This window comes from Oncorhynchus nerka, linkage group LG8 (genome assembly GCF_034236695.1).
Source record: "Oncorhynchus nerka isolate Pitt River linkage group LG8, Oner_Uvic_2.0, whole genome shotgun sequence".
NCBI classification, from domain to species: Eukaryota; Metazoa; Chordata; class Actinopteri; order Salmoniformes; family Salmonidae; genus Oncorhynchus; species Oncorhynchus nerka.
This window is the reverse complement of record NC_088403.1, coordinates 25,430,705-25,455,794: the sequence shown is the minus strand read 5'-3', so window position 1 is coordinate 25,455,794 and position 25,090 is coordinate 25,430,705. Positions and strand designations below refer to the sequence as shown.

At 46.0% G+C, this 25,090-nt stretch overlaps 1 protein-coding gene and 1 long non-coding RNA gene across 4 annotated transcripts in view; both read left to right on the top strand.

Annotated features, from left to right (window-relative positions):
* The window catches only part of syt1a (synaptotagmin Ia), a 280,846-nt gene that overhangs the window by 138,799 nt on the left and 116,957 nt on the right, over nt 1-25,090 (top strand). The window lies entirely within an intron of this gene.
* LOC135572764 (uncharacterized) lies at nt 19,705-21,151 on the top strand. The gene is made up of 2 exons (XR_010464471.1): nt 19,705-20,707; nt 20,840-21,151. It is a non-coding gene; the product is annotated as an uncharacterized LOC135572764 (long non-coding RNA).

Below are 25,090 nucleotides of genomic sequence, written 5' to 3'. Positions count from 1 at the left end.
GAATCAGAGAGAGAAGGGAGGAAGAATGAAGGTGAATCAGAGAGAGAAGGGAGGTAGAAACAAGGTGAATCAGAGAGAGAAGGAGGACGAATGAAGGTGAATCAGAGAGAGAAGGAGGAAGAAACCAGGTGAATCAGAGAGAGAAGGGAGAAAGAAACAAGGTGAATCAGAGAGAGAAGGGAGGAAGAAACCAGGTGAATCAGAGTGAGAAGGGAGGAAGAAACAAGGTGAATCAGAGCGAGAAGGGAGGAAGAATGAAGGTGAATCAGAGAGAGAAGGGAGGAAGAAACCAGGTGAATCAGAGAGAGAAGGGAGGAAGAAACAAGGTGAATAAGAGAGAGAAGGTAGGAAGAATGAAGGTGAATCAGAGAGAGAAGGGAGGAAGAATGAAGGTGAATCAGAGAGAAAAGGGAGGAAGAATGAAGGTGAATCAGAGAGAGAAGGGAGGAGGAATGAAGGTGAATCAGAGAGAGAAGGAGGAAGAATGAAGGTGAATCAGAGAGAGAAGGGAGGAAGAATGAAGGTGAATCAGAGAGAAGGGAGGAAGAAACCAGGTGAATCAGAGAGAGAAGGGAGGAAGAAACAAGGTGAATCAGAGAGAGAAGGAGGAAAAATGAAGGTGAATCAGAGAGAGAAGGGGGAAGAATGAAGGTGAATCAGAGAGAGAAGGGAGGAAGAAACCAGGTGAATCAGAGAGAGAAGGGAGGAAGAAACAAGGTGAATCAGAGAGAGAAGGGAGGAAGAAACAAGGTGAATCAGAGAGAGAAGGGAGGAAGAATGAAGGTGAATCAGAGAGAAAGGGAGGAAGACTGAAGGTGAATCAGAGAGAGAAGGGTGGAAGAATGAAGGTGAATCAGAGAGAGAAGGAGGAAGAAACCAGGTGAATCAGAGAGAGAAGGAGGAAGAAACCAGGTGAATCAGAGAGAAGGGAGGAAGAATGAAGGTGAATCAGAGAGAGAAGGGAGGAAGAATGAAGGTGAATCAGAGAGAGAAGGGAGGAAGAATGAAGGTGAATCAGAGCGAGAAGGGAGAAAGAAACAAGGAGAATCAGAGAGAGAAGGGAGGATGAAAGAAGGTGAATCAGAGAGAGAAGGGAGGAAGAAACCAGGTGAATCAGAGAGAGAAGGGAGGAAGAAACAAGGTGAATCAGAGAGAGAAGGGAGGAAGAAACCAGGTGAATCAGAGAGAGAAGGGAGGAAGAATGAAGGTGAATCAGAGAGAGAAGGGAGGAAGAATGAAGGTGAATCAGAGAGAGAAGGGAGGAAGAATGAAGGTGAATCAGAGAGAGAAGTGAGGAAGAAACCAGGTGAATCAGAGAGAGAAGGGAGGAAGAAATCAGGTGAATCAGAGAGAGAAGGGAGGAAGAATGAAGGTGAATCAGAGAGAGAAGGGAGGAAGAATGAAGTTGAATCAGAGAGAGAAGGGAGGAAGAATGAAGGCGAATCAGAGAGAGAAGGAGGAAGAATGAAGGTGAATCAGAGAGAGAAGGAGGAAGAATGAAGGTGAATCAGAGAGAGAAGGGAGGAAGAATGAAGGTGAATCAGAGAGAGAAGGGAGGAAGAATGAAGGTGAATCAGAGAGAGAAGGGAGGAAGAATGAAGGTGAATCAGAGAGAGAAGGGAGGAAGAAACCAGGTGAATCAGAGAGAAGGGAGGAAGAATGAAGGTGAATCAGAGAGAGAAGGGAGGAAGAAACCAGGTGAATCAGAGAGAGAAGGGAGGAAGAAACCAGGTGAATCAGAGAGAGAAGGGAGGAAGAATGAAGGTGAATCAGAGAGAGAAGGGAGGAAGAATGAAGGTGAATCAGAGAGAGAAGGGAGGAAGAATGAAGGTGAATCAGAGCGAGAAGGAGAAAGAAACAAGGAGAATCAGAGAGAGAAGGGAGGACGAATGAAGGTGAATCAGAGAGAGAAGGGAGGAAGAAACCAGGTGAATCAGAGCGAGAAGGGAGGAAGAATGAAGGTGAATCAGAGAGAGAAGGGAGGAAGAAACCAGGTGAATCAGAGAGAGAAGGGAGGAAGAAACCAGGTGAATCAGAGAGAGAAGGGAGGAAGAATGAAGGTGAATCAGAGCGAGAAGGGAGGAAGAATGAAGGTGAATCAGAGAGAGAAGGGAGGAAGATACAAGGTGAATCAGAGAGAGAAGGGAGGAAGAAACCAGGTGAATCAGAGAGAGAAGGAGGAAGAAACCAGGTGAATCAGAGAGAGAAGGAGGAAGAATGAAGGTGAATCAGAGAGAGAAGGGGGAAGAATGAAGGTGAATCAGAGAGAGAAGGGAGGAAGAATGAAGGTGAATCAGAGCGAGAAGGGAGAAAGAAACAAGGAGAATCAGAGAGAGAAGGAGGACGAATGAAGGTGAATCAGAGAGAGAAGGGAGGAAGAAACCAGGTGAATCAGAGAGAGAAGGGAGGAAGAAACAAGGTGAATCAGAGAGAGAAGGAGGAAGAAACCAGGTGAATCAGAGTGAGAAGGAGGAAGAAACAAGGTGAATCAGAGCGAGAAGGGAGGAAGAATGAAGGTGAATCAGAGAGAGAAGGGAGGAAGAAACCAGGTGAATCAGAGAGAGGAGGGAGGAAGAAACCAGGTGAATCAGAGAGAGAAGGTAGGAAGAATGAAGGTGAATCAGAGAGAGAAGGGAGGAAGAATGAAGGTGAATCAGAGCGAGAAGGGAGGAAGAATGAAGGTGAATCAGAGAGAGAAGGGAGGAAGAAACCCAGGTGAATCAGAGAGAGAAGGAGGAAGAAACAAGGTGAATCAGAGAGAGGAGGAAGAATGAAGGTGAATCAGAGAGAGAAGGGAGGAAGAAACAAGGTGAATCCGAGAGAGAAGGGAGGAAGAAACAAGGTGAATCAGAGAGAGAAGGAGGAAGAAACCAGGTGAATCAGAGAGAGAAGGGAGGAAGAATGAAGGTGAATCAGAGAGAGAAGGAGGAAGAATGAAGGTGAATCAGAGAGAGAAGGAGGAAGAATGAAGGTGAATCAGAGAGAGAAGGAGGAAGAATGAAGGTGAATCAGAGAGAGAAGGGAGGAAGAATGAAGGTGAATCAGAGAGAGAAGGAGGAAGAATGAAGGTGAATCAGAGAGAGAAGGGAGGAAGAAACCAGGTGAATCAGAGAGAGAAGGGAGGAAGAATGAAGGTGAATCAGAGAGAGAAGGAGGAAGAATGAAGGTGAATCAGAGAGAGAAGGGAGGAAGAATGAAGGTGAATCAGAGAGAGAAGGGAGGAAGAATGAAGGTGAATCAGAGAGAGAAGGGAGGAAGAATGAAGGTGAATCAGAGAGAGAAGGGAGGAAGAAACCAGGTGAATCAGAGAGAGAAGGGAGGAAGAAACCAGGTGAATCAGAGAGAGAAGGGAGGAAGAATGAAGGTGAATCAGAGCGAGAAGGGAGAAAGAAACAAGGAGAATCAGAGAGAGAAGGGAGGACGAATGAAGGTGAATCAGAGAGAGAAGGGAGGAAGAATGAAGGTGAATCAGAGCGAGAAGGGAGAAAGAAACAAGGAGAATCAGAGAGAGAAGGGAGGACGAATGAAGGTGAATCAGAGAGAGAAGGGAGGAAGAATGAAGGTGAATCAGAGCGAGAAGGGAGAAAGAAACAAGGAGAATCAGAGAGAGAAGGGAGGACGAATGAAGGTGAATCAGAGAGAGAAGGGAGGAAGAATGAAGGTGAATCAGAGAGAGAAGGGAGGAAGAATGAAGGTGAATCAGAGAGAGAAGGGAGGAGGAATGAAGGTGAATCAGAGAGAGAAGGGAGGTAGAAACAAGGTGAATCAGAGAGAGAAGGGAGGACGAATGAAGGTGAATCAGAGAGAGAAGGGAGGAAGAAACCAGGTGAATCAGAGAGAGAAGGGAGGAAGAAACAAGGTGAATCAGAGAGAGAAGGGAGGAAGAAACCAGGTGAATCAGAGTGAGAAGGGAGGAAGAAACAAGGTGAATCAGAGCGAGAAGGAGGAAGAATGAAGGTGAATCAGAGAGAGAAGGAGGAAGAAACCAGGTGAATCAGAGAGAGAAGGAGGAAGAAACAAGGTGAATAAGAGAGAGAAGGTAGGAAGAATGAAGGTGAATCAGAGAGAGAAGGGAGGAAGAATGAAGGTGAATCAGAGAGAAAAGGAGGAAGAATGAAGGTGAATCAGAGAGAGAAGGGAGGAGGAATGAAGGTGAATCAGAGAGAGAAGGGAGGAAGAATGAAGGTGAATCAGAGAGAGAAGGGAGGAAGAATGAAGGTGAATCAGAGAGAAGGGAGGAAGAAACCAGGTGAATCAGAGAGAGAAGGGAGGAAGAAACAAGGTGAATCAGAGAGAGAAGGGAGGAAAATGAAGGTGAATCAGAGAGAGAAGGGGGAAGAATGAAGGTGAATCAGAGAGAGAAGGAGGAAGACTGAAGGTGAATCAGAGAGAGAAGGGTGGAAGAATGAAGGTGAATCAGAGAGAGAAGGGAGGAAGAAACCAGGTGAATCAGAGAGAGAAGGGAGGAAGAAACCAGGTGAATCAGAGAGAAGGGAGGAAGAATGAAGGTGAATCAGAGAGAGAAGGGAGGAAGAATGAAGGTGAATCAGAGAGAGAAGGGAGGAAGAATGAAGGTGAATCAGAGAGAGAAGGGAGAAAGAAACAAGGAGAATCAGAGAGAGAAGGGAGGACGAATGAAGGTGAATCAGAGAGAGAAGGGAGGAAGAAACCAGGTGAATCAGAGAGAGAAGGGAGGAAGAAACAAAGTGAATCAGAGAGAGAAGGGAGGAAGAAACCAGGTGAATCAGAGTGAGAAGGGAGGAAGAAACAAGGTGAATCAGAGCGAGAAGGGAGGAAGATTGAAGGTGAATCAGAGAGAGAAGGGAGGAAGAAACCAGGTGAATCAGAGAGAGAAGGGAGGAAGAAACAAGGTGAATAAGAGAGAGAAGGTAGGAAGAATGAAGGTGAATCAGAGAGAGAAGGGAGGAAGAATGAAGGTGAATCAGAGAGAAAAGGGAGGAAGAATGAAGGTGAATCAGAGAGAGAAGGGAGGAAGAATGAAGGTGAATCAGAGAGAGAAGGGAGGAAGAATGAAGGTGAATCAGAGAGAGAAGGGAGGAAGAAACCAGGTGAATCAGAGAGAGAAGGAGGTAGAAACAAGGTGAATCAGAGAGAGAAGGGAGGAAGAAACCAGGTGAATCAGAGAGAGAAGGAGGAAGAATGAAGGTGAATCAGAGAGAGAAGGGAGGAAGAAACCAGGTGAATCAGAGAGAGAAGGGAGGAAGAAACAAGGTGAATAAGAGAGAGAAGGTAGGAAGAATGAAGGTGAATCAGAGAGAGAAGGGAGGAAGAATGAAGGTGAATCAGAGAGAAAAGGGAGGAAGAATGAAGGTGAATCCGAGAGAGAAGGGAGGAGGAATGAAGGTGAATCAGAGAGAGAAGGGAGGAAGAATGAAGGTGAATCAGAGAGAGAAGGGAGGAAGAATGAAGGTGAATCAGAGAGAGAAGGGAGGAAGAAACCAGGTGAATCAGAGAGAGAAGGGAGGAAGAATGAAGGTGAATCAGAGAGAGAAGGGAGGAAGAATGAAGGTGAATCAGAGAGAGAAGTGAGGAAGAAACCAGGTGAATCAGAGAGAGAAGGGAGGAAGAAATCAGGTGAATCAGAGAGAGAAGGGAGGAAGAATGAAGGTGAATCAGAGAGAGAAGGGAGGAAGAATGAAGTTGAATCAGAGAGAGAAGGGAGGAAGAATGAAGGCGAATCAGAGAGAGAAGGGAGGAAGAATGAAGGTGAATCAGAGAGAGAAGGGAGGAAGAATGAAGGTGAATCAGAGAGAGAAGGGAGGAAGAATGAAGGTGAATCAGAGAGAGAAGGGAGGAAGAAACCAGGTGAATCAGAGAGAGAAGGGAGGAAGAATGAAGGTGAATCAGAGAGAGAAGGGAGGAAGAATGAAGGTGAATCAGAGAGAGAAGGGAGGAAGAATGAAGGTGAATCAGAGAGAGAAGGAGGAAGAATGAAGGTGAATCAGAGAGAGAAGGAGGAAGAAACCAGGTGAATCAGAGAGAGAAAGGGAGGAAGAAACCAGGTGAATCAGAGAGAGAAGGGAGGAAGAATGAAGGTGAATCAGAGAGAGAAGGGAGGAAGAATGAAGGTGAATCAGAGAGAGAAGGGAGGAAGAATGAAGGTGAATCAGAGCGAGAAGGGAGAAAGAAACAAGGAGAATCAGAGAGAGAAGGGAGGACGAATGAAGGTGAATCAGAGAGAGAAGGGAGGAGGAAACCAGGTGAATCAGAGAGAGAAGGGAGGAAGAAACAAGGTGAATCAGAGAGAGAAGGGAGGAAGAAACCAGGTGAATCAGAGTGAGAAGGGAGGAAGAATGAAGGTGAATCAGAGAGAGAAGGGAGGAATAAACCAGGTGAATCAGAGAGAGAAGGGAGGAAGAAACCAGGTGAATCAGAGAGAGAAGGTAGGAAGAATGAAGGTGAATCAGAGAGAGAAGGGAGGAAGAATGAAGGTGAATCAGAGAGAGAAGGGAGGAAGAATGAAGGTGAATCAGAGCGAGAAGGGAGAAAGAAACAAGGAGAATCAGAGAGAGAAGGGAGGACGAATGAAGGTGAATAAGAGAGAGAAGGGAGGAGGAAACCAGGTGAATCAGAGAGAGAAGGAGGAAGAAACAAGGTGAATCAGAGAGAGAAGGAGGAAGAATGAAGGTGAATCAGAGAGAGAAAAGGAGGAAGAATGAAGGTGAATCAGAGAGAGAAGGGAGGAAGAATGAAGGTGAATCAGAGAGAGAAGGGAGGAAGAAACCAGGTGAATCAGAGAGAGAAGGGAGGAAGAAACAAGGTGAATAAGAGAGAGAAGGTAGGAAGAATGAAGGTGAATCAGAGAGAGAAGGGAGGAAGAAACCAGGTGAATCAGAGAGAGAAGGGAGGTAGAAACAAGGTGAATCAGAGAGAGAAGGGAGGAAGAAACCAGGTGAATCAGAGAGAGAAGGGAGGAAGAATGAAGGTGAATCAGAGAGAGAAGGGAGGAAGAAACCAGGTGAATCAGAGAGAGAAGGGAGGAAGAAACAAGGTGAATAAGAGAGAGAAGGTAGGAAGAATGAAGGTGAATCAGAGAGAGAAGGGAGGAAGAATGAAGGTGAATCAGAGAGAAAAGGGAGGAAGAATGAAGGTGAATCCGAGAGAGAAGGAGGAGGAATGAAGGTGAATCAGAGAGAGAAGGAGGAAGAATGAAGGTGAATCAGAGAGAGAAGGGAGGAAGAATGAAGGTGAATCAGAGAGAGAAGGAGGAAGAATGAAGGTGAATCAGAGAGAGAAGTGAGGAAGAAACCAGGTGAATCAGAGAGAGAAGGGAGGAAGAAATCAGGTGAATCAGAGAGAGAAGGGAGGAAGAATGAAGGTGAATCAGAGAGAGAAGGGAGGAAGAATGAAGTTGAATCAGAGAGAGAAGGAGGAAGAATGAAGGCGAATCAGAGAGAGAAGGAGGAAGAATGAAGGTGAATCAGAGAGAGAAGGGAGGAAGAAACCAGGTGAATCAGAGAGAGAAGGAGGAAGAATGAAGGTGAATCAGAGAGAGAAGGGAGGAAGAATGAAGGTGAATCAGAGAGAGAAGGGAGGAAGAATGAAGGTGAATCAGAGAGAGAAGGGAGGAAGAATGAAGGTGAATCAGAGAGAGAAGGGAGGAAGAAACCAGGTGAATCAGAGAGAGAAGGAGGAAGAATGAAGGTGAATCAGAGAGAGAAGGGAGGAAGAATGAAGGTGAATCAGAGAGAGAAGGGAGGAAGAATGAAGGTGAATCAGAGAGAGAAGGGAGGAAGAATGAAGGTGAATCAGAGAGAGAAGGGAGGAAGAAACCAGGTGAATCAGAGAGAGAAGGGAGGAAGAAACCAGGTGAATCAGAGAGAGAAGGGAGGAAGAATGAAGGTGAATCAGAGAGAGAAGGGAGGAAGAATGAAGGTGAATCAGAGAGAGAAGGGAGGAAGAATGAAGGTGAATCAGAGCGAGAAGGGAGAAAGAAACAAGGAGAATCAGAGAGAGAAGGGAGGACGAATGAAGGTGAATCAGAGAGAGAAGGGAGGAGGAAACCAGGTGAATCAGAGAGAGAAGGGAGGAAGAAACAAGGTGAATCAGAGAGAGAAGGGAGGAAGAAACCAGGTGAATCAGAGTGAGAAGGGAGGAAGAAACAAGGTGAATCAGAGTGAGAAGGGAGGAAGAATGAAGGTGAATCAGAGAGAGAAGGGAGGAAGAAACCAGGTGAATCAGAGAGAGAAGGGAGGAAGAAACCAGGTGAATCAGAGAGAGAAGGTAGGAAGAATGAAGGTGAATCAGAGAGAGAAGGGAGGAAGAATGAAGGTGAATCAGAGAGAGAAGGGAGGAAGAATGAAGGTGAATCAGAGCGAGAAGGGAGAAAGAAACAAGGAGAATCAGAGAGAGAAGGGAGGACGAATGTAGGTGAATAAGAGAGAGAAGGGAGGAGGAAACCAGGTGAATCAGAGAGAGAAGGGAGGAAGAAACAAGGTGAATCAGAGAGAGAAGGGAGGAAGAATGAAGGTGAATCAGAGAGAAAAGGGAGGAAGAATGAAGGTGAATCAGAGAGAGAAGGGAGGAAGAATGAAGGTGAATCAGAGAGAGAAGGGAGGAAGAATGAAGGTGAATCAGAGAGAGAAGGGAGGAAGAAACCAGGTGAATCAGAGAGAGAAGGGAGGTAGAAACAAGGTGAATCAGAGAGAGAAGGGAGGAAGAAACCAGGTGAATCAGAGAGAGAAGGGAGGAAGAATGAAGGTGAATCAGAGAGAGAAGGGAGGAAGAAACCAGGTGAATCAGAGAGAGAAGGGAGGAAGAAACAAGGTGAATAAGAGAGAGAAGGTAGGAAGAATGAAGGTGAATCAGAGAGAGAAGGGAGGAAGAATGAAGGTGAATCAGAGAGAAAAGGGAGGAAGAATGAAGGTGAATCCGAGAGAGAAGGGAGGAGGAATGAAGGTGAATCAGAGAGAGAAGGGAGGAAGAATGAAGGTGAATCAGAGAGAGAAGGGAGGAAGAATGAAGGTGAATCAGAGAGAGAAGGGAGGAAGAATGAAGGTGAATCAGAGAGAGAAGTGAGGAAGAAACCAGGTGAATCAGAGAGAGAAGGGAGGAAGAAATCAGGTGAATCAGAGAGAGAAGGGAGGAAGAATGAAGGTGAATCAGAGAGAGAAGGGAGGAAGAATGAAGTTGAATCAGAGAGAGAAGGGAGGAAGAATGAAGGCGAATCAGAGAGAGAAGGGAGGAAGAATGAAGGTGAATCAGAGAGAGAAGGGAGGAAGAAACCAGGTGAATCAGAGAGAGAAGGGAGGAAGAATGAAGGTGAATCAGAGAGAGAAGGGAGGAAGAATGAAGGTGAATCAGAGAGAGAAGGGAGGAAGAATGAAGGTGAATCAGAGAGAGAAGGAGGAAGAATGAAGGTGAATCAGAGAGAGAAGGGAGGAAGAAACCAGGTGAATCAGAGAGAGAAGGAGGAAGAATGAAGGTGAATCAGAGAGAGAAGGGAGGAAGAATGAAGGTGAATCAGAGAGAGAAGGGAGGAAGAATGAAGGTGAATCAGAGAGAGAAGGGAGGAAGAATGAAGGTGAATCAGAGAGAGAAGGGAGGAAGAAACCAGGTGAATCAGAGAGAGAAGGGAGGAAGAAACCAGGTGAATCAGAGAGAGAAGGAGGAAGAATGAAGGTGAATCAGAGAGAGAAGGGAGGAAGAATGAAGGTGAATCAGAGAGAGAAGGGAGGAAGAATGAAGGTGAATCAGAGCGAGAAGGGAGAAAGAAACAAGGAGAATCAGAGAGAGAAGGGAGGACGAATGAAGGTGAATCAGAGAGAGAAGGGAGGAGGAAACCAGGTGAATCAGAGAGAGAAGGGAGGAAGAAACAAGGTGAATCAGAGAGAGAAGGAGGAAGAAACCAGGTGAATCAGAGAGAGAAGGAGGAAGAAACAAGGTGAATCAGAGAGAGAAGGGAGGAAGAATGAAGGTGAATCAGAGAGAGAAGGGAGGAAGAAACCAGGTGAATCAGAGAGAGAAGGGAGGAAGAAACCAGGTGAATCAGAGAGAGAAGGTAGGAAGAATGAAGGTGAATCAGAGAGAGAAGGGAGGAAGAATGAAGGTGAATCAGAGCGAGAAGGGAGGAAGAATGAAGGTGAATCAGAGAGAGAAGGGAGGAAGAAACCAGGTGAATCAGAGAGAGAAGGGAGGAAGAAACAAGGTGAATCAGAGAGAGGAGGAAGAATGAAGGTGAATCAGAGAGAGAAGGGAGGAAGAAACAAGGTGAATCCGAGAGAGAAGGGAGGAAGAAACAAGGTGAATCAGAGAGAGAAGGGAGGAAGAAACCAGGTGAATCAGAGAGAGAAGGAGGAAGAATGAAGGTGAATCAGAGAGAGAAGGAGGAAGAATGAAGGTGAATCAGAGAGAGAAGGGAGGAAGAATGAAGGTGAATCAGAGAGAGAAGGGAGGAAGAATGAAGGTGAATCAGAGAGAGAAGGGAGGAAGAATGAAGGTGAATCAGAGAGAGAAGGGAAGAATGAAGGTGAATCAGAGAGAGAAGGGAGGAAGAAACCAGGTGAATCAGAGAGAGAAGGGAGGAAGAATGAAGGTGAATCAGAGAGAGAAGGAGGAAGAATGAAGGTGAATCAGAGAGAGAAGGGAGGAAGAATGAAGGTGAATCAGAGAGAGAAGGGAGGAAGAAACCAGGTTAATCAGAGAGAGAAGGGAGGAAGAAACCAGGTGAATCAGAGAGAGAAGGGAGGAAGAAACCAGGTGAATCAGAGAGAGAAGGGAGGAAGAATGAAGGTGAATCAGAGAGAGAAGGGAGGAAGAATGAAGGTGAATCAGAGAGAGAAGGGAGGAAGAATGAAGGTGAATCAGAGCGAGAAGGGAGAAAGAAACAAGGAGAATCAGAGAGAGAAGGGAGGACGAATGAAGGTGAATCAGAGAGAGAAGGGAGGAGGAAACCAGGTGAATCAGAGAGAGAAGGGAGGAAGAAACAAGGTGAATCAGAGAGAGAAGGGAGGAAGAAACCAGGTGAATCAGAGTGAGAAGGGAGGAAGAAACAAGGTGAATCAGAGTGAGAAGGGAGGAAGAATGAAGGTGAATCAGAGAGAGAAGGGAGGAAGAAACCAGGTGAATCAGAGAGAGAAGGGAGGAAGAAACCAGGTGAATCAGAGAGAGAAGGTAGGAAGAATGAAGGTGAATCAGAGAGAGAAGGGAGGAAGAATGAAGGTGAATCAGAGCGAGAAGGGAGGAAGAATGAAGGTGAATCAGAGAGAGAAGGGAGGAAGAAACCAGGTGAATCAGAGAGAGAAGGGAGGAAGAAACAAGGTGAATCAGAGAGAGGAGGAAGAATGAAGGTGAATCAGAGAGAGAAGGGAGGAAGAAACAAGGTGAATCCGAGAGAGAAGGGAGGAAGAAACAAGGTGAATCAGAGAGAGAAGGGAGGAAGAAACCAGGTGAATCAGAGAGAGAAGGGAGGAAGAATGAAGGTGAATCAGAGAGAGAAGGGAGGAAGAATGAAGGTGAATCAGAGAGAGAAGGGAGGAAGAATGAAGGTGAATCAGAGAGAGAAGGGAGGAAGAATGAAGGTGAATCAGAGAGAGAAGGGAGGAAGAATGAAGGTGAATCAGAGAGAGAAGCGAGGAAGAATGAAGGTGAATCAGAGAGAGAAGGGAGGAAGAAACCAGGTGAATCAGAGAGAGAAGGAGGAAGAATGAAGGTGAATCAGAGAGAGAAGGAGGAAGAATGAAGGTGAATCAGAGAGAGAAGGGAGGAAGAATGAAGGTGAATCAGAGAGAGAAGGAGGAAGAATGAAGGTGAATCAGAGAGAGAAGGGAGGAAGAATGAAGGTGAATCAGAGAGAGAAGGGAGGAAGAAACCAGGTTAATCAGAGAGAGAAGGAGGAAGAAACCAGGTGAATCAGAGAGAGAAGGGAGGAAGAATGAAGGTGAATCAGAGCGAGAAGGGAGAAAGAAACAAGGAGAATCAGAGAGAGAAGGGAGGACGAATGAAGGTGAATCAGAGAGAGAAGGAGGAAGAATGAAGGTGAATCAGAGCGAGAAGGGAGAAAGAAACAAGGAGAATCAGAGAGAGAAGGAGGACGAATGAAGGTGAATCAGAGAGAGAAGGGAGGAAGAATGAAGGTGAATCAGAGCGAGAAGGAGAAAGAAACAAGGAGAATCAGAGAGAGAAGGAGGACGAATGAAGGTGAATCAGAGAGAGAAGGGAGGAAGAAACCAGGTGAATCAGAGAGAGAAGGGAGGAAGAAACAAGGTGAATCAGAGAGAGAAGGAGGAAGAAACCAGGTGAATCAGAGTGAGAAGGAGGAAGAAACAAGGTGAATCAGAGCGAGAAGGGAGGAAGAATGAAGGTGAATCAGAGAGAGAAGGGAGGAAGAATGAAGGTGAATCAGAGAGAGAAGGGAGGAAGAAACCAGGTGAATCAGAGAGAGAAGGAGGAAGAATGAAGGTGAATCAGAGAGAGAAGGGAGGAAGAATGAAGGTGAATCAGAGAGAGAAGGGAGGAAGAATGAAGGTGAATCAGAGAGAGAAGCGAGGAAGAATGAAGGTGAATCAGAGAGAGAAGGGAGGAAGAAACCAGGTGAATCAGAGAGAGAAGGGAGGAAGAATGAAGGTGAATCAGAGAGAGAAGGGAGGAAGAATGAAGGTGAATCAGAGAGAGAAGGGAGGAAGAATGAAGGTGAATCAGAGAGAGAAGGGAGGAAGAATGAAGGTGAATCAGAGAGAGAAGGGAGGAAGAATGAAGGTGAATCAGAGAGAGAAGGGAGGAGGAAACCAGGTGAATCAGAGAGAGAAGGAGGAAGAAACAAGGTGAATCAGAGAGAGAAGGGAGGAAGAAACCAGGTGAATCAGAGTGAGAAGGAGGAAGAAACAAGGTGAATCAGAGAGAGAAGGGAGGAAGAATGAAGGTGAATCAGAGAGAGAAGGGAGGAAGAAACCAGGTGAATCAGAGAGAGAAGGAGGAAGAAACCAGAATCAGAGAGAGAAGGTAGGAAGAATGAAGGTGAATCAGAGAGAGAAGGGAGGAAGAATGAAGGTGAATCAGAGCGAGAAGGAGGAAGAATGAAGGTGAATCAGAGAGAGAAGGGAGGAAGAAACCAGGTGAATCAGAGAGAGAAGGGAGGAAGAAACAAGGTGAATCAGAGAGAGGAGGAAGAATGAAGGTGAATCAGAGAGAGAAGGGAGGAAGAAACAAGGTGAATCCGAGAGAGAAGGGAGGAAGAAACAAGGTGAATCAGAGAGAGAAGGGAGGAAGAAACCAGGTGAATCAGAGAGAGAAGGAGGAAGAATGAAGGTGAATCAGAGAGAGAAGGGAGGAAGAATGAAGGTGAATCAGAGAGAGAAGGGAGGAAGAATGAAGGTGAATCAGAGAGAGAAGGGAGGAAGAATGAAGGTGAATCAGAGAGAGAAGGGAGGAAGAATGAAGGTGAATCAGAGAGAGAAGGGAGGAAGAATGAAGGTGAATCAGAGAGAGAAGGGAGGAAGAAACCAGGTGAATCAGAGAGAGAAGGGAGGAAGAATGAAGGTGAATCAGAGAGAGAAGGGAGGAAGAATGAAGGTGAATCAGAGAGAGAAGGAGGAAGAATGAAGGTGAATCAGAGAGAGAAGGGAGGAAGAATGAAGGTGAATCAGAGAGAGAAGGGAGGAAGAATGAAGGTGAATCAGAGAGAGAAGGGAGGAAGAAACCAGGTGAATCAGAGAGAGAAGGGAGGAAGAAACCAGGTGAATCAGAGAGAGAAGGAGGAAGAATGAAGGTGAATCAGAGCGAGAAGGAGAAAGAAACAAGGAGAATCAGAGAGAAAGGGAGGACGAAGGTGAATCAGAGAGAGAAGGAGGAAGAATGAAGGTGAATCAGAGCGAGAAGGGAGAAAGAAACAAGGAGAATCAGAGAAGAAGGGAGGACGAATGAAGGTGAATCAGAGAGAGAAGGAGGAAGAATGAAGGTGAATCAGAGCGAGAAGGGAGAAAGAAACAAGGAGAATCAGAGAGAGAAGGGGGGACGAATGAAGGTGAATCAGAGAGAGAAGGGAGGAAGAAACCAGGTGAATCAGAGAGAGAAGGGAGGAAGAAACAAGGTGAATCAGAGAGAGAAGGGAGGAAGAAACCAGGTGAATCAGAGTGAGAAGGGAGGAAGAAACAAGGTGAATCAGAGCGAGAAGGGAGGAAGAATGAAGGTGAATCAGAGAGAGAAGGGAGGAAGAATGAAGGTGAATCAGAGAGAGAAGGGAGGAAGAAACCAGGTGAATCAGAGAGAGAAGGGAGGAAGAATGAAGGTGAATCAGAGAGAGAAGGGAGGAAGAATGAAGGTGAATCAGAGAGAGAAGGAGGAAGAATGAAGGTGAATCAGAGAGAGAAGGAGGAAGAAACCAGGTGAATCAGAGAGAGAAGGAGGAAGAAACCAGGTGAATCAGAGAGAGAAGGGAGGAAGAATGAAGGTGAATCAGAGAGAGAAGGGAGGAAGAATGAAGGTGAATCAGAGAGAGAAGGGAGGAAGAATGAAGGTGAATCAGAGCGAGAAGGAGAAAGAAACAAGGAGAATCAGAGAGAGAAGGGAGGACGAATGAAGGTGAATCAGAGAGAGAAGGAGGAGGAAACCAGGTGAATCAGAGAGAGAAGGGAGGAAGAAACAAGGTGAATCAGAGAGAGAAGGGAGGAAGAAACCAGGTGAATCAGAGAGAGAAGGGAGGAAGAAACAAGGTGAATCAGAGAGAAGGGAGGAAGAATGAAGGTGAATCAGAGAGAGAAGGGAGGAAGAAACAGGTGAATCAGAGAGAGAAGGGAGGAAGAATGAAGGTGAATCAGAGAGAGAAGGGAGGAAGAATGAAGGTGAATCAGAGCGAGAAGGGAGGAAGAATGAAGGTGAATCAGAGAGAGAAGGGAGGAAGAAACCAGGTGAATCAGAGAGAGAAGGGAGGAAGAATGAAGGTGAATCAGAGAGAGAAGGAGGAAGAATGAAGGTGAATCAGAGAGAGAAGGGAGGAAGAATGAAGGTGAATCAGAGAGAGAAGGGAGGAAGAATGAAGGTGAATCAGAGAGAGAAGGAGGAAGAATGAAGAATCAGAGAGAGAAGGAGGAAGAATGAAGGTGAATCAGAGAGAGAAGGGAGGAAGAAACCAGGTGAATCAGAGAGAGAAGGGAGGAAGAATGAAGGTGAATCAGAGAGAGAAGGGAGGAAGAATGAAGGTGAATCAGAGAGAGAAGGGAGGAAGAATGGGTGAATCAGAGAAGAAGGGAGGAAGAATGAAGGTGAATCAGAGAGAGAAGGGAGGAAGAATGAAGGTGAATCAGAGAGAGAAGGGAGGAAGAAACCAGGTGAATCAGAGAGAGAAGGGAGGAAGAAACCAGGTGAATCAGAGAGAGGGAGGAAGAATGAAGGTGAATCAGAGCGAGAAGGAGAAAGAAACAAGGAGAATCAGAGAGAGAAGGGAGGAAGAATGAAGGTGAATCAGAGAGAGAAGGGAGGAAGAATGAAGGTGAATCAGAGAGAGAAGGAGAAAGAAACAAGGAGAATCAGAGAGAGAAGGGAGGACGAATGAAGGTGAATCAGAGAGAGAAGGAGGAAGAATGAAGGTGAATCAGAGCGAGAAGGGAGAAAGAAACAAGGAGAATCAGAGAGAGAAGGGAGGACGAATGAAGGTGAATCAGAGAGAGAAGGGAGGAAGAAACCAGGTGAATCAGAGAGAGAAGGAGGAAGAAACAAGGTGAATCAGAGAGAGAAGGAGGAAGAAACCAGGTGAATCAGAGTGAGAAGGGAGGAAGAAACAAGGTGAATCAGAGCGAGAAGGAGGAAGAATGAAGGTGAATCAGAGAGAGAAGGGAGGAAGAAACCAGGTGAATCAGAGAGAGAAGGGAGGAAGAAACAAGGTGAATCAGAGAGAGAAGGTAGGAAGAATGAAGGTGAATCAGAGAGAGAAGGGAGGAAGAATGAAGGTGAATCAGAGAGAAAAGGAGGAAGAATGAAGGTGAATCAGAGAGAGAAGGGAGGAGGAATGCAGGTGAATCAGAGAGAGAAGGGAGGAAAATGAAGGTGAATCAGAGAGAGAAGGGAGGAAGAATGAAGGTGAATCAGAGAGAGAAGGAGGAAGAAACCAGGTGAATCAGAGAGAGAAGGGAGGAAGAAACAAGGTGAATCAGAGAGAGAAGGGAGGAAGAAACCAGGTGAATCAGAGAGAGGGAGGAAGAAACCAGGTGAATCAGAGAGAGAAGGGAGGAAGAATGAAGGTGAATCAGAGAGAGAATGGAGGAAGAATGAAGGTGAATCAGAGAGAGAAGGGAGGAAGAAACAAGGTGAATCAGAGAGAGAAGGGAGGAAGAATGAAGGTGAATCAGAGAGAGAAGGAGGAAGAAGGTGAATCAGAGAGAGAAGGGAGGAAGAATGAAGGTGAATCAGAGAGAGAAGGAGGAAGAATGAAGGTGAATCAGAGAGAGAAGGGAGGAAGAATGAAGGTGAATCAGAGAGAGAAGGGAGGAAGAATGAAGGTGAATCAGAGAGAGAAGGGAGGAAGAAACCAGGTGAATCAGAGAGAGAAGGAGGAAGAATGAAGGTGAATCAGAGAGAGAAGGAGGAAGAATGAAGGTGAATCAGAGAGAGAAGGGAGGAAGAAACCAGGTGAATCAGAGAGAGAAGGAGGAAGAAACCAGGTGAATCAGAGAGAGAAGGGAGGAAGAAATCAGGTGAATCAGAGAGAGAAGGGAGGAAGAATGAAGGTGAATCAGAGAGAGAAGGGAGGAAGAATGAAGGCGAATCAGAGATAGAAGGGAGGAAGAATGAAGGCGAATCAGAGAGAGAAGGGAGGAAGAATGAAGGTGAATCAGAGAGAGAAGGGAGAAAGAAACAAGGAGAATCAGAGAGAGAAGGGAGGACGAATGAAGGTGAATCAGAGAGAGAAGGGAGGAAGAAACCAGGTGAATCAGAGAGAGAAGGGAGGAAGAAACAAGGTGAATCAGAGAGAGAAGGGAGGAAGAAACCAGGTGAATCAGAGTGAGAAGGGAGGAAGAAACAAGGTGAATCAGAGCGAGAAGGGAGGAAGAATGAAGGTGAATCAGAGAGAGAAGGGAGAAAGAAACAAGGAGAATCAGAGAGAGAAGGGAGGACGAATGAAGGTGAATCAGAGAGAGAAGGGAGGAAGAATGAAGGTGAATCAGAGCGAGAAGGGAGAAAGAAACAAGGAGAATCAGAGAGAGAAGGGAGGACGAATGAAGGTGAATCAGAGAGAGAAGGGAGGAAGAAACCAGGTGAATCAGAGAGAGAAGGGAGGAAGAAACAAGGTGAATCAGAGAGAGAAGGGAGGAAGAAACCAGGTGAATCAGAGTGAGAAGGGAGGAAGAAACAAGGTGAATCAGAGCGAGAAGGGAGGAAGAATGAAGGTGAATCAGAGAGAGAAGGGAGGAAGAAACCAGGTGAATCAGAGAGAGAAGGAGGAAGAAACAAGGTGAATCAGAGAGAGAAGGTAGGAAGAATGAAGGTGAATCAGAGGGAGAAGGGAGGAAGAATGAAGGTGAATCAGAGAGAAAAGGGAGGAAGAATGAAGGTGAATCAGAGAGAGAAGGGAGGAGGAATGCAGGTGAATCAGAGAGAGAAGGAGGAAAATGAAGGTGAATCAGAGAGAGAAGGGAGGAAGAATGAAGGTGAATCAGAGAGAGAAGGGAGGAAGAAACCAGGTGAATCAGAGAGAGAAGGGAGGTAGAAACAAGGTGAATCAGAGAGAGAAGGGAGGAAGAAACCAGGTGAATCAGAGAGAGAAGGAGGAAGAAACCAGGTGAATCAGAGAGAGAAGGGAGGAAGAATGAAGGTGAATCAGAGAGAGAATGGAGGAAGAATGAAGGTGAATCAGAGAGAGAAGGGAGGAAGAAACAAGGTGAATCAGAGAGAGAAGGGAGGAAGAATGAAGGTGAATCAGAGAGAGAAGGGAGGAAGAATGAAGGTGAATCAGAGAGAGAAGGAGGAAGAATGAAGGTGAATCAGAGAGAGAAGGAGGAAGAATGAAGGTGAATCAGAGAGAGAAGGGAGGAAGAATGAAGGTGAATCAGAGAGAGAAGGGAGGAAGAAACCAGGTGAATCAGAGAGAGAAGGGAGGAAGAATGAAGGTGAATCAGAGAGAGAAGGGAGGAAGAATGAAGGTGAATCAGAGAGAGAAGGGAGGAAGAATCCAGGTGAATCAGAGAGAGAAGGGAGGAAGAAACCAGGTGAATCAGAGAGAGAAGGGAGGAAGAAATCAGGTGAATCAGAGAGAGAAGGGAGGAAGAATGAAGGTGAATCAGAGAGAGAAGGGAGGAAGAATGAAGGTGAATCAGAGAGAGAATGGAGGAAGAATGAAGGTGAATCAGAGAGAGAAGGGAGGAAGAAACAAGGTGAATCAGAGAGAGAAGGGAGGAAGAATGAAGGTGAATCAGAGAGAGAAGGGAGGAAGAATGAAGGTGAATCAGAGAGAGAAGGGAGGAAGAATGAAGGTGAATCAGAGAGAGAAGGGAGGAAGAATGAAGGTGAATCAGAGAGAGAAGGGAGGAAGAATGAAGGTGAATCAGAGAGAGAAGGAGGAAGAATGAAGGTGAATCAGAGAGAGAAGGAGGAAGAAACCAGGTGAATCAGAGAGAGAAGGAGGAAGAAACCAGGTGAATCAGAGAGAGAAGGAGGAAGAATGAAGGTGAATCAGAGCGAGAAGGAGAAAGAAACAAGGAGAATCAGAGAGAGAAGGGAGGACGAATGAAGGTGAATCAGAGAGAGAAGGGAGGAAGAATGAAGGTGAATCAGAGCGAGAAGGGAGAAAGAAACAAGGAGAATCAGAGAGAGAAGGGAGGACGAATGAAGGTGAATCAGAGAGAGAAGGGAGGAAGAATGAAGGTGAATCAGAGCGAGAAGGAGAAAGAAACAAGGAGAATCAGAGAGAGAAGGGAGGACGAATGAAGGTGAATCAGAGAGAGAAGGGAGGAAGAAACCAGGTGAATCAGAGAGAGAAGGGAGGAAGAAACAAGGTGAATCAGAGAGAGAAGGGAGGAAGAAACCAGGTGAATCAGAGTGAGAAGGGAGGAAGAAACAAGGTGAATCAGAGCGAGAAGGGAGGAAGAATGAAGGTGAATCAGAGAGAGAAGGGAGGAAGAAACCAGGTGAATCAGAGAGAGAAGGAGGAAGAAACAAGGTGAATCAGAGAGAGAAGGTAGGAAGAATGAAGGTGAATCAGAGAGAGAAGGGAGGAAGAATGAAGGTGAATCAGAGAGAAAAGGGAGGAAGAATGAAGGTGAATCAGAGAGAGAAGGGAGGAGGAATGCAGGTGAATCAGAGAGAGAAGGAGGAAAATGAAGGTGAATCAGAGAGAGAAGGGAGGAAGAATGAAGGTGAATCAGAGAGAGAAGGGAGGAAGAAACCAGGTGAATCAGAGAGAGAAGGGAGGTAGAAACAAGGTGAATCAGAGAGAAAGGGAGGAAGAAACCAGGTGAATCAGAGAGAGAAGGGAGGAAGAAACCAGGTGAATCAGAGAGAGAAGGGAGGAAGAATGAAGGTGAATCAGAGAGAGAATGGAGGAAGAATGAAGGTGAATCAGAGAGAGAAGGGAGGAAGAAACAAGGTGAATCAGAGAGAGAAGGGAGGAAGAATGAAGGTGAATCAGAGAGAGAAGGGAGGAAGAATGAAGGTGAATCAGAGAGAGAAGGGAGGAAGAATGAAGGTGAATCAGAGAGAGAAGGGAGGAAGAATGAAGGTGAATCAGAGAGAGAAGGGAGGAAGAATGAAGGTGAATCAGAGAGAGAAGGGAGGAAGAATGAAGGTGAATCAGAGAGAGAAGGGAGGAAGAAACCAGGTGAATCAGAGAGAGAAGGGAGGAAGAATGAAGGTGAATCAGAGAGAGAAGGGAGGAAGAATGAAGGTGAATCAGAGAGAGAAGGGAGGAAGAAACCAGGTGAATCAGAGAGAGAAGGGAGGAAGAAACCAGGTGAATCAGAGAGAGAAGGGAGGAAGAAATCAGGTGAATCAGAGAGAGAAGGGAGGAAGAATGAAGGTGAATCAGAGAGAGAAGGGAGGAAGAATGAAGGCGAATCAGAGATAGAAGGGAGGAAGAATGAAGGCGAATCAGAGAGAGAAGGGAGGAAGAATGAAGGTGAATCAGAGAGAGAAGGGAGAAAGAAACAAGGAGAATCAGAGAGAGAAGGGAGGACGAATGAAGGTGAATCAGAGAGAGAAGGGAGGAAGAAACCAGGTGAATCAGAGAGAGAAGGGAGGAAGAAACAAGGTGAATCAGAGAGAGAAGGGAGGAAGAAACCAGGTGAATCAGAGTGAGAAGGGAGGAAGAAACAAGGTGAATCAGAGCGAGAAGGGAGGAAGAATGAAGGTGAATCAGAGAGAGAAGGGAGAAAGAAACAAGGAGAATCAGAGAGAGAAGGGAGGACGAATGAAGGTGAATCAGAGAGAGAAGGGAGGAAGAATGAAGGTGAATCAGAGCGAGAAGGGAGAAAGAAACAAGGAGAATCAGAGAGAGAAGGGAGGACGAATGAAGGTGAATCAGAGAGAGAAGGGAGGAAGAAACCAGGTGAATCAGAGAGAGAAGGGAGGAAGAAACAAGGTGAATCAGAGAGAGAAGGGAGGAAGAAACCAGGTGAATCAGAGTGAGAAGGGAGGAAGAAACAAGGTGAATCAGAGCGAGAAGGGAGGAAGAATGAAGGTGAATCAGAGAGAGAAGGGAGGAAGAAACCAGGTGAATCAGAGAGAGAAGGGAGGAAGAAACAAGGTGAATCAGAGAGAGAAGGTAGGAAGAATGAAGGTGAATCAGAGGGAGAAGGGAGGAAGAATGAAGGTGAATCAGAGAGAAAAGGGAGGAAGAATGAAGGTGAATCAGAGAGAGAAGGGAGGAGGAATGCAGGTGAATCAGAGAGAGAAGGGAGGAAAAATGAAGGTGAATCAGAGAGAGAAGGGAGGAAGAATGAAGGTGAATCAGAGAGAGAAGGGAGGAAGAAACCAGGTGAATCAGAGAGAGAAGGGAGGTAGAAACAAGGTGAATCAGAGAGAGAAGGGAGGAAGAAACCAGGTGAATCAGAGAGAGAAGGGAGGAAGAAACCAGGTGAATCAGAGAGAGAAGGGAGGAAGAATGAAGGTGAATCAGAGAGAGAATGGAGGAAGAATGAAGGTGAATCAGAGAGAGAAGGGAGGAAGAAACAAGGTGAATCAGAGAGAGAAGGGAGGAAGAATGAAGGTGAATCAGAGAGAGAAGGGAGGAAGAATGAAGGTGAATCAGAGAGAGAAGGGAGGAAGAATGAAGGTGAATCAGAGAGAGAAGGGAGGAAGAATGAAGGTGAATCAGAGAGAGAAGGGAGGAAGAATGAAGGTGAATCAGAGAGAGAAGGGAGGAAGAAACCAGGTGAATCAGAGAGAGAAGGGAGGAAGAATGAAGGTGAATCAGAGAGAGAAGGGAGGAAGAATGAAGGTGAATCAGAGAGAGAAGGGAGGAAGAATCCAGGTGAATCAGAGAGAGAAGGAGGAAGAAACCAGGTGAATCAGAGAGAGAAGGGAGGAAGAAATCAGGTGAATCAGAGAGAGAAGGGAGGAAGAATGAAGGTGAATCAGAGAGAGAAGGGAGGAAGAATGAAGGTGAATCAGAGAGAGAATGGAGGAAGAATGAAGGTGAATCAGAGAGAGAAGGAGGAAGAAACAAGGTGAATCAGAGAGAGAAGGGAGGAAGAATGAAGGTGAATCAGAGAGAGAAGGGAGGAAGAATGAAGGTGAATCAGAGAGAGAAGGGAGGAAGAATGAAGGTGAATCAGAGAGAGAAGGGAGGAAGAATGAAGGTGAATCAGAGAGAGAAGGGAGGAAGAATGAAGGTGAATCAGAGAGAGAAGGGAGGAAGAATGAAGGTGAATCAGAGAGAGAAGGGAGGAAGAAACCAGGTGAATCAGAGAGAGAAGGAGGAAGAATGAAGGTGAATCAGAGAGAGAAGGGAGGAAGAATGAAGGTGAATCAGAGAGAGAAGGGAGGAAGAAACCAGGTGAATCAGAGAGAGAAGGGAGGAAGAAACCAGGTGAATCAGAGAGAGAAGGGAGGAAGAAATCAGGTGAATCAGAGAGAGAAGGGAGGAAGAATGAAGGTGAATCAGAGAGAGAAGGGAGAAAGAAACAAGGAGAATCAGAGAGAGAAGGGAGGACGAATGAAGGTGAATCAGAGAGAGAAGGGAGGAAGAATGAAGGTGAATCAGAGCGAGAAGGGAGAAAGAAACAAGGAGAATCAGAGAGAGAAGGGAGGACGAATGAAGGTGAATCAGAGAGAGAAGGGAGGAAGAAACCAGGTGAATCAGAGAGAGAAGGGAGGAAGAAACAAGGTGAATCAGAGAGAGAAGGGAGGAAGAAACCAGGTGAATCAGAGTGAGAAGGGAGGAAGAAACAAGGTGAATCAGAGCGAGAAGGGAGGAAGAATGAAGGTGAATCAGAGAGAGAAGGGAGGAAGAAACCAGGTGAATCAGAGAGAGAAGGGAGGAAGAAACAAGGTGAATCAGAGAGAGAAGGTAGGAAGAATGAAGGTGAATCAGAGGGAGAAGGGAGGAAGAATGAAGGTGAATCAGAGAGAAAAGGGAGGAAGAATGAAGGTGAATCAGAGAGAGAAGGGAGGAGGAATGCAGGTGAATCAGAGAGAGAAGGGAGGAAAAATGAAGGTGAATCAGAGAGAGAAGGGAGGAAGAATGAAGGTGAATCAGAGAGAGAAGGGAGGAAGAAACCAGGTGAATCAGAGAGAGAAGGGAGGTAGAAACAAGGTGAATCAGAGAGAGAAGGGAGGAAGAAACCAGGTGAATCAGAGAGAGAAGGAGGAAGAAACCAGGTGAATCAGAGAGAGAAGGGAGGAAGAATGAAGGTGAATCAGAGAGAGAATGGAGGAAGAATGAAGGTGAATCAGAGAGAGAAGGGAGGAAGAAACAAGGTGAATCAGAGAGAGAAGGGAGGAAGAATGAAGGTGAATCAGAGAGAGAAGGGAGGAAGAATGAAGGTGAATCAGAGAGAGAAGGGAGGAAGAATGAAGGTGAATCAGAGAGAGAAGGGAGGAAGAATGAAGGTGAATCAGAGAGAGAAGGGAGGAAGAATGAAGGTGAATCAGAGAGAGAAGGGAGGAAGAAACCAGGTGAATCAGAGAGAGAAGGGAGGAAGAATGAAGGTGAATCAGAGAGAGAAGGGAGGAAGAATGAAGGTGAATCAGAGAGAGAAGGGAGGAAGAATCCAGGTGAATCAGAGAGAGAAGGGAGGAAGAAACCAGGTGAATCAGAGAGAGAAGGGAGGAAGAAATCAGGTGAATCAGAGAGAGAAGGGAGGAAGAATGAAGGTGAATCAGAGAGAGAAGGAGGAAGAATGAAGGTGAATCAGAGAGAGAATGGAGGAAGAATGAAGGTGAATCAGAGAGAGAAGGGAGGAAGAAACAAGGTGAATCAGAGAGAGAAGGAGGAAGAATGAAGGTGAATCAGAGAGAGAAGGGAGGAAGAATGAAGGTGAATCAGAGAGAGAAGGGAGGAAGAATGAAGGTGAATCAGAGAGAGAAGGGAGGAAGAATGAAGGTGAATCAGAGAGAGAAGGGAGGAAGAATGAAGGTGAATCAGAGAGAGAAGGGAGGAAGAATGAAGGTGAATCAGAGAGAGAAGGGAGGAAGAAACCAGGTGAATCAGAGAGAGAAGGGAGGAAGAATGAAGGTGAATCAGAGAGAGAAGGGAGGAAGAATGAAGGTGAATCAGAGAGAGAAGGGAGGAAGAAACCAGGTGAATCAGAGAGAGAAGGGAGGAAGAAACCAGGTGAATCAGAGAGAGAAGGGAGGAAGAAATCAGGTGAATCAGAGAGAGAAGGGAGGAAGAATGAAGGTGAATCAGAGAGAGAAGGGAGGAAGAATGAAGGTGAATCAGAGCGAGAAGGGAGAAAGAAACAAGGAGAATCAGAGAGAGAAGGGAGGACGAATGAAGGTGAATCAGAGAGAGAAGGGAGGAAGAATGAAGGTGAATCAGAGCGAGAAGGGAGAAAGAAACAAGGAGAATCAGAGAGAGAAGGGAGGACGAATGAAGGTGAATCAGAGAGAGAAGGGAGGAAGAAACCAGGTGAATCAGAGAGAGAAGGGAGGAAGAAACAAGGTAAATCAGAGAGAGAAGGGAGGAAGAAACCAGGTGAATCAGAGTGAGAAGGGAGGAAGAATGAAGGTGAATCAGAGAGAGAAGGGAGGAAGAATGAAGGTGAATCAGAGAGAAAAGGGAGGAAGAATGAAGGTGAATCAGAGAGAGAAGGGAGGAGGAATGCAGGTGAATCAGAGAGAGAAGGGAGGAAAAATGAAGGTGAATCAGAGAGAGAAGGGAGGAAGAATGAAGGTGAATCAGAGAGAGAAGGGAGGAAGAAACCAGGTGAATCAGAGAGAGAAGGGAGGTAGAAACAAGGTGAATCAGAGAGAGAAGGAGGAAGAAACCAGGTGAATCAGAGAGAGAAGGGAGGAAGAAACCAGGTGAATCAGAGAGAGAAGGGAGGAAGAATGAAGGTGAATCAGAGAGAGAAGGAGGAAGAATGAAGGTGAATCAGAGAGAGAAGGGAGGAAGAATGAAGGTGAATCAGAGAGAGAAGGGAGGAAGAATGAAGGTGAATCAGAGAGAGAAGGGAGGAAGAAACCAGGTGAATCAGAGAGAGAAGGGAGGAAGAATGAAGGTGAATCAGAGAGAGAAGGGAGGAAGAATGAAGGTGAATCAGAGAGAGAAGGGAGGAAGAAACCAGGTGAATCAGAGAGAGAAGGGAGGAAGAAACCAGGTGAATCAGAGAGAGAAGGGAGGAAGAAATCAAGTGAATCAGAGAGAGAAGGGAGGAAGAATGAAGGTGAATCAGAGAGAGAAGGGAGGAAGAATGAAGGCGAATCAGAGATAGAAGGGAGGAAGAATGAAGGCGAATCAGAGAGAGAAGGGAGGAAGAATGAAGGTGAATCAGAGAGAGAAGGGAGGAAGAAACAAGGTGAATCAGAGAGAGGAGGAAGAATGAAGGTGAATCAGAGAGAGAAGGGAGGAAGAAACAAGGTGAATCCGAGAGAGAAGGCAGGAAGAATGAAGGTGAATCAGAGAGAGAAGGGAGGAAGAAACCAGGTGAATCAGAGAGAGAAGGGAGGAAGAATGAAGGTGAATCAGAGAGAGAAGGGAGGA